At 30.7% G+C, this 9539-nt stretch overlaps 1 long non-coding RNA gene across 1 annotated transcript; it reads left to right on the forward strand.

Annotated features, from left to right (window-relative positions):
• Positions 1–5741: 5741 nt before the first annotated feature.
• Positions 5742–7476, forward strand: LOC132744924 (uncharacterized). Its single transcript, XR_009627766.1, has 3 exons — positions 5742–5841; positions 6155–6238; positions 6500–7476. It is a non-coding gene; the product is annotated as an uncharacterized LOC132744924 (long non-coding RNA).
• Positions 7477–9539: the final 2063 nt, after the last annotated feature.

Consider the following 9539-nt stretch of genomic DNA (forward strand, 5'->3'; position numbering starts at 1 on the left):
TTCTTGCACATTGATTCGCACCCCTGCTGTTAAGTGATAATTGAGATCGCTCAAGATTATAAAGTCCAATCAGTTGACCAATCAAGCATACATAGGTCGTGTCACACACACTGATTAATCCCTTTGTACTAGTACCATGTCCAGGGGCTGTAATACCTAGACATCTTCGGTGTTTAAATGTCGTAATTTTTAACTCGGTTTCTTTTTTACCCTGAAGGGAAGTTACGATTAACGCATTTACAAATGCCCTTTTAATTTTTTAGTTTTTGCATTTTTTATACAAATAATTAATTAAACAAGAAATAGTTTAGAAATCAAAATCAAACTCGTAACCTCCCAGTCTAAATTTAGGGATATATCCCTGCTTTATCCGGCGGCCATATTGGATAGCGAAAAAGATTAAACAGTGTTAAAGTTTTCTAAAAACAAATCAGTTTAACCCTGAAATAAGCTGTTGTTCTAAAAAAAAAAAACTATTCTATTGATCGCATATTGATAATGCAACGATAAAAATATCTTTTCACCTACCTTGTTTAACAATATTCTGAATTTTATTTACTATCCATTTCCAATCCCGTTTTTTCTTTTTTTCATTTCGCCCGCGCTATTTCTGATTGGTTGATAGGATTCACGTGATACAAAACCAACGCTTTAAACTCATTGGCTGTTTTGAAAACGCGTGATATGCCTAGATACCGTTTGTGTAATAAAACATTTAGCATTAATAATGCCACGGATTTATATTAAGGTTGGTGATAATGCGGAAGAAACCAGCATACTAAGACCTTTATTCGATCCAAAATAATGCAATATTAAGTTGGAAATATCAATAATAATATAATGATGATGAAGATGATAATGATAATAATGATAATAATAATAATAATAATAATAATAATAATAATAATAATAATAATAATAAAAGACGTTTTAGAAGCGCTAAGAAATATTTATAAATTACACAAATTTTTGTGACAACAACAATAAGCGAGTAAAACAAAAGACCAACATTAAATTTACACATAGGACAACCCCCCCCCCCCCACCCAGTCCATCAAACAAAAGCCTCCCTAAGGTTTATAGACCAGAATGATTACAATTAATCTACTTTTACACGCCTAGTTTTCGGGAATTTGGGTTATACTTCAAATAAATCAAAACAAGTATGCGCCTTTCACTTTTATTTCCATGATAAGCTTTGAAAAGCGATTCTCTGAAAATATTCATTTACATTTGTACTGCACAATATGTAATAAAGTAAACATAAAACATTCATATCATCAATGGATTATAAGTAAGAATTACACAAGAAATCAAATTAGAACTTTGTACCTTTAAATTTAAATCTTAATGTAAATTATCTTTTAAAACAATTGCATTTATTTGTTAAAATACATCAAGTTCCAGATTTAAACTGACGAGATTCTCAATAACGATTGTTTGATAGATGGGTGGGGGGGGCTTTTGTCCTACGTGTAAATTTCGAGGGGGGGGGGGCTTTTGTTCACCTTGTCATTTTTAGATGGGGGGGGGCTTTCGTCCGGGAGGGGGGGGGGGGCTTTTGACCGTATCCCCATTAAAATAAATGAATTACTTACTCATACTTACTTATACACATAAATGAAGTATAAAGATCCTTTCACATTATCTGCGGATTTCATAATTAAAATAAAACTTTATTAGTATAAGAATATTTGGAGCATCGGTAAAAATTCGAAAGTCCAATTTAAAAAGTGATTTTACTATCAATATATAATTTTGTATGTTCTGAACTTGAGTTTTTAAATCAAACTACGACAATTTTTATTTTTTTAAACAGAAATTGTTTTATTTTAACCAGGTAACAAATGTTAATTAACATAGCACGGTCATGTTCTTCTGTCCTGAACAATGTTCAAGTCACCGAATTATGCAGAAACACGGCTGATGGGAGACGAGGAAACTCGGGAGATGATGATATTTTTCAGGAAATATTATTTCGAATAATTTGACATCATCTATCAACAATACATGTACATATACCCCAGTGACATCCATTTGATTCTAGCTTGTTAACTTAAAAATAATTGGACCTGGCGGCATGGTACTTCAAAGTTTACTTTAAGATAAATCTTAATTGTGTTTTGTTTAAATGACGAATTCCGCCAAATTAAAGGATAACCACTACACGACGCTGCAAAAACATTGGAAAGAATACAGCAGCTATGTCTGTTTCATTTTAATATGTCGGGTTAGAGTCTTTATAATATCTAGAACAAAATCACATAGAGACTCGGTTATAAGATCACAATTTAATTCCCTTATTTCGTACATGAATTATATGAGAAATTGACAGTAAAAAATACCGTTAAGGCATTCAACTACGCTAACTGAAAACCGACACTCGATATACCCTGCTGCGTTTATGATCAATATCCGGATCAATATCTGGCTTAATCAGTATTGTCTTCGATTATGGCAATACAGCACGTGGCTATTACACAATATTATGTCATAAATGAGACCCCGCGAAAAAAATCAAAATTGGGGAATACGGAACTTCATAAGATTTATATTCAAAACTTGTGTACAGAAACGCAAATCTTTGCTTCATGAAATAAATAAATAAATAACAAATAAATAAATAAATAAGAAATATATGAATAAATGAGTAATGAATGAATGAATGTATGAATAAATGAATGAATGATTGGTTGAATAAATAAATAAATAAATAAATATATGAATAAATGAGTAATGAATGAATGAATGTATGAATAAATAAATGAATGAATGATTGGTTGATTGATTGATTCAATGACTGAATGAATGAATGAATGGATGAGATATCATTGTTGATTTTTTTAGCATACTAGTATGCAAGTACATGTATTTTATTATGCATAGCCTATTTTTTATAGGACATATATCAACGTAAAATTTAATTGCTGTGCGGACAATCTCGATTTCATCTTCGTGATTTCACAATTATTTTAACTTTCACGAATTCACGATTTTATTATAATTAATTCATGTTTACAACATCACAAACTTATCATTTTCTCATGTTTGGCTTATCATTATAAAATATTATAATGATAATGAAAAGGAAATTACAAAATAACATGATTCACCATAGATGCAAAATGCAAAACAGTACTATCTAATCGTCAATCGCAATTGTAGAGTATTCGCTATTTATTTGCGGGTGTATGCTAAAAAGCAAACCAAGCGGTATTGAGATAGAATACCGCGTCTGCATGTTACAGGTGGATGTCTTACAAGTTCTCTGCACTGACGATATTATTTGTACGCAATTGACGCGTTAATAGCTCCAAGAAATTTTGCATTGTGTTAATTGTCAAATGTCTGACAAAAATACCTGATCAGACTATTTCTTTACTCTTACAGGATATAGGCTATTCAGAAGTAAATTTTCATTCGCTATTTCTATATACAGAATCCGCATTTGCACGAATACGGAATTTCGTATTTTAGTAATATACGGACTTGTTATAAAAATTCCGTATATTAGTAAAATACGGACTTCGTACATCAAAGTTCCCGTATATTACGAGTGTACGGAGTTCGTATACTAGTCATATACGGACTGATATAATATACGGTCCCGTACATCTCCGTATGTCAAGTTTCCCGTATTCTTACACGTATATTAATGATATACGGAATTCCGTACACTTCCGTATATCCATGTCTTTTTTGCAGTGTAAAATACAACTGGGGTGCTCATTCAAGCCTTATTTACACGGTGTATCCTAGAAAGCCAGTTAGGTGGATAGACCGCGTAATAACAACAGGAAAACAAACAAACAATATCACAGATGGCACTGATTTATATTCGATACTGTTACATTTTTTTTTTTTAAATTACAAATAAAGCTAATGATTCAATGATTCTAATGATTTCGTTTACATGGGGACCATACGCCGCTTTTCATGGAAAGGCACGAAAGTTTGTCGCATTGAAGGTTCCCGGATAACCGCCTTATGAACACATCTGCGGGTGTTTCTAAATTCAAAATTGTACCCTTTATCATGTCTAAATGTTTAAATTCTGCGTACGCCGGTGCTATGGGACTTTGGCGGTTAATTTCACTGTAATGCTATGTTTGAATAAAATTTTACATGATTACTGATGTAAATTGCAAAGTGCATGCATTCTGTAATAGGTGTATAAAATTTAATGTGCTTTCCAAAGCTTTTTTATTTATTCATGTTCTCTTTTATGCATCACTGTTTCATGGTATTATGTCCATCGTATGTAAATACAGTTAGCTTCATTTGAGAATTATAAACGACTTGTTTTGTCCTTAGCAGCAAATGAACTTACGAAGTAACCTGCGCTAATTTTACTACTTGTATGAACACTTGGTTACAACATTTAACAATTTAATCTGTTTAAAAGATTATTATTTTCTCTACTCCTACATATCATATAAACGCATTGAGTCTTTTTACTCTTTTTCAGTTCTCGCATGTACCTACATATGGTACATTGTATAAGATGTTTATTCAAAACACCATACTGAACTGATTTCACATTTTAAGCCTACATTTGACGGGATTCAATTTTCTTCAACGTATTTGGAATACCAGCATTTCTATCAATTGTAATTGTTCATAGCGGAAGTTAAAACTAATGCACTTAATGAACATAATTATTCTTGGTGTATACAGTCTATAGTGTTATTTATCGTTGACATTACTATTTTGGATCATTCGAAACATGAATAAGCACCGTGTATATCTCAGCCATTAGCGAATTAATCGTGTCATATTACACTAGAATAAGCTGTTAAAACGTTACTGAGACAGTCTTTACGAGGTAACGCCTCAATCGTGAATGAAACAACGCTCGGTATCATAAAAAAGTCGTTTACTAACTATTTATAAACATGTCTCTAGTTTGTAGCGTATATAAATGTACCTTATCTCTGTAGTTCGACATCCTTATACGAAGTTTGACGGAATAAGAATGGAAATCGAAGCTCGAAAATTGAACATTTTAAAACATGTACCTGACTAAAATGTAAAATAAGTTTTACAAAATGAAGCTGATTTATTGATTAAGGATTGGCTCAATAGTTCCCACAGACCAAACAGATTTGTTGAACATGTTTAAGTAGTTTTAAACATATTGAACATGTTTAAGTAGTTTTAAACATATAATTATATGATAAAACAAATTCCGTTTCAATATAGATGCGCAACTGGAAATCTTGCAAACAAGATATTTCATTCAGACTCGAAAGTGAATTATTTAAGTAATTTTTTAAAATAATAAATTTCGCTACAGTTACAAAAGAAAAATTTAAAACTCTTTTGTTGAGAAGTGTAGTAATTGGTCCTATTAAAATACAGGTATGAACAAAATACCGTCTGGCGACCTAAACCTCATTACTTCATAATTTCAACTCTTTAACAAATTCAGCTCCATGAATACTTGAATTCAATTTGTGGAGTAGATTTTTCAATTGCGCGAAGATACTTAATTATACTAAGATAATAAATTCATGACGTTAAAAAATCTCAAAACATGTAAATGCATTCGAACATATAAATCCTTTTAAATTATTATTATACATCTAAAAAATAGCGCTAAACACTTAGTATCCCAATATAGAAAGTCACTGATGCATACTGTATCCAATTCAAAACTTTATATTCTATACACAAATATGTAAAGAGGAAGTTTTGAACAAGTTTTATTCTTTTTAATGATTAAACAGATAGGTATGTATTACCACCATTGTTGTTTACATAATGTATAGTAATATTTCAAAAAGAAGCTATTTTGTTTTAAATTAACTAATAGGGAAAAACGGATAGGATATTGGTATTGTAAGAACATTTTGACTCTTTATCATTTTAAAAATTTATAATTTTAAAGTCTCATTACTTTTGTTTAAGCTTAATAGTACCTTTATTCTTAATGTTAGACGTTCAAAATGTCTAAAACTGTTTTATTACAATGCATATTATTAATTTCTGAGACTAATAATATACTATAAATGTCATTTTATCTTTTAAGTAAAAGTATACCCAAAAATGAAGATTATAAACGCAGCATCGTGTAGTAAATGCTTTTACATTTGAAAACATTTCAATAAGTTAATCACACCATTATCAATATTTATACAATTATTTTCTTTAGATTAGATTGCATACATGGATACGAAGGAAATTTCAGCATTGGTAATAGTACTGTTTGTTGAGTTTGTTGATATGGTATTTGCCGGTAAGTAGTTCTATTTCATAACATTTTTAACTGTGGAATACTTTTTCTTTATTGCCTTAGATGTATTATTAAATATTGAAAACTTTAATCACTTGGCCTATTATTAATCATATTCGGTTGAACACAAAGATTAACATTAAGTTCGTTTTATGGTCACGTCTATTAAACTGGATAAGGATTTAATTGTTTTATTATTTTGTATATATGGTAATATATGTATCTAAACATATGTAAATAGTTGAAATATATAAATGTTTACAGAATGTAATGTTGGCTGCCAATCATGCTCTGGTTCGACTTGCACAAGTTGTGAATCATCCTACTATTTATCAAGTGGCTTCTGTTTGCCATGCCCCGAGGATTGTGAAAGTTGTAACAGCTGGGATTACTGTACGTCATGTAAGCCGTAAAAGTTTAGTTTGCAAGGAAGATGTACTTTCAACTGTGATGGTAATTGTCTAAATAGTGAATGCGATGGTGATACTGGATATTGTACTCAGTGTAAGCCTGGTTTCTATGGATTTCAATGTCAACATAACTGTAGTTTATATGCCGATGAACGTTGTGATTTACGTAAATGCTCAAGTGGTTGTAGAGCTGGATATTATGAGTATAAGAGCGATGTCGATACACTATGTCAAACATGTCAGTCAAATTGTAAACATTGTAGGGATGGAAAAACGTGTTATATTTGCAAAAAATCATGGTTTTCATCTCTTTAAGTTTAATAACAACGTTCACTGTGTTTCATGTTTCCAAGACACGCAATGTCCAGACTGTTTTATTGAAGGTTGTAATAAGTGTCAAGTACACATTGATTCGTTAGTCTGCGCTGATTGTCCAGAAGGACAAATATTTAATGGTAAAACTTGCGGGTCACACACATCATCCTGCTCACAAGAATGTTCTACGGATTGTGATAGTACTGGAATATGTCAAGGAGAATGTAATGCGAGTTGGACAGGTGAAAAATGTTCAGAAACATGTAACAGCAAGTGTTTTAAGTGCCCAAAAGATAACGCAAATGGTTGTCTACTGTGTAAAGGTAATTTTTACTCAACCGATTGCAGTTTAGAATGCAATCCTGCATGCATATTGATAAATGATAAACGTACATGTGAACAGACAGACGGATATTGTTTGAACGAATGTAACCAATCATTTTGGGACGATACATGCGAGAAACATTGTCCTAGTGGATGTTAAGATCTTAAATGTGATAGAAACAACGGTACATGTACAGAATGGATGTAAGGATGGAACTTGACCGGCGATGGTTTTGTACTCAAATAAAAATATAATCGGTAAACAGTGTGCATATGATTTCTATGATGTTTGTTTGTTTTGGGTTTTACGTCACATCGACACAGTATAGGTCATGATGAATTTATTTCAAAATAAGTTATTAAATATATAAGTGACTCATTTGGATTAAATCAAATTCATTATCACAATAAATTAATAAATGAAATAATTTGCCCTTTCTTTCGCTGGCATTAAAGGAATATTAGAAATACTTCGTCTTGTTTAAACTTGTTAGTATTACTTAAGATTTTGGTTACTATCATGTACGTAGGTTTTAGTTTATACGTACGAATGTTTAAACTTATTGCAGGTTACAAAAATCATAGTACTTTACCTTAGCCATTTGCACTGAATAAAACTCATAGCAAACATAGATATATGATAATATTTTTTTCACCATAAAACCCTGTCTCGAGGGGCTGTGTTTGATCTTAAAAGACTGTTTGTGCAGTTTATGACAAGAAAATTGTGCCAGTAATCAATAAGAGCGTTGTTATGATGATGTTTATTACAAGTCAATGTTATATCTATCAGAAATATCAGTAACAACAACAACAATGTCAGCCGAAACTGTTAGACAACAAGAAACATTTGTGCGACGTGACGATAAAGCTCAATTATTTAACCATTGGTTATTTCTCTGGATTTGGATCTTGTGGCTGCCATAGTAGTATTTGCTGTATTGTTTTACCTATCTAGAAGAAGGTGAACGTATTCACTAATTTAATTCTCTATACAATATGTGCATGTGTTCTTAATGTACAAAACAAAATTATCTTTACTTGTGAATTTTAATAATAATGATAATAAACATGATGTTATTGTTGCTATTTAATTATTATTTAATTGTTAATTTTGAACTATGAAGTTTATTATGTCGGCTGTTACTTGCATCTTTACCTAATTCTTAAAGTACACGTTATATGCAAATATGTATAGTAATATTATTAATTTTATTATTTAGTTTAAACATATTTTATTCATAATCATACACAGTTCATAATATACAATCATTCAATATATACAATGATGAAATGGATTAGAACGAAAGATATAAAATCTTAATATAGTTCTTCTCCGACTCTATTTTGAAATTACAACAAAAGTGATGGCATCAATCTACTGAGACAATGTGTATGAATTCATATACATATATTAGATATACATATGTTAGAAAAAAAAACCTTAAAGATACATACATATTCAGACATATATAATAAATTGGGGGAAATTAGTTGTAAATATAACGTTATCCTAGCACATTAAGAAACTGACTTGCTTTGGCTGGTTCTGGAGAATAACAAATTTAATGGTAAAAAAAAAACGACCTGTGATAATGAGTACAAAAATGTATTAATGAAATCATGTTTCGAACCTCTTACTTAGTTTGATATATTTATGAACTGCAGAAAATTTAATCTCATTTGCTTCAATTGATTTGGATTCCGTTCCGAACAAGAATGATCTCTAATGAAGGAGCTATAATATTTGATACTGTATTAAACAGAATACATCTTATGTTATCAAATCTTTGACATTCATAAAAAATAATGGTAGGTTGACTCAATTTTACCACACTGACAAAGGGGCGATTGAACAATATTCTTTTAAAAATAAATGTTGATTGAGAGAGCTGCCAATTTCTCCGGAGTCGCGAGTGAAGTATTTGATATTTCCTGTCACCGTAATAGAAAACGAATTGCTTTTGCTACTTCCCTGATTTAGGAGAGACTTAAAGTTGTTTTAAAATGAGTTTGCATTTCTTACATTGAGTGGTACTCATTCCATTCTTTTAATGTTGAAGTACAAAAAAGAATTAGCTTTATAGAGAAGTTCTTGTATGTATAACTTTTGGAGATTTGTTGAGTTACGAAGATTAATACTGACTTGTTTCATCTACTGTATTAGGAAACAAGATTACACAGATATTCAGGAGAAATCCATTTATCATCTTAAAGAATAAAATTAATTTATGATAAATTTCATTATTTAATAC

This window comes from Ruditapes philippinarum, unplaced genomic scaffold (assembly GCF_026571515.1).
Source record: "Ruditapes philippinarum isolate M1 unplaced genomic scaffold, ASM2657151v2 ctg15578_1_1_1_1, whole genome shotgun sequence".
In the NCBI taxonomy this organism is placed as follows: Eukaryota; Metazoa; Mollusca; class Bivalvia; order Venerida; family Veneridae; genus Ruditapes; species Ruditapes philippinarum.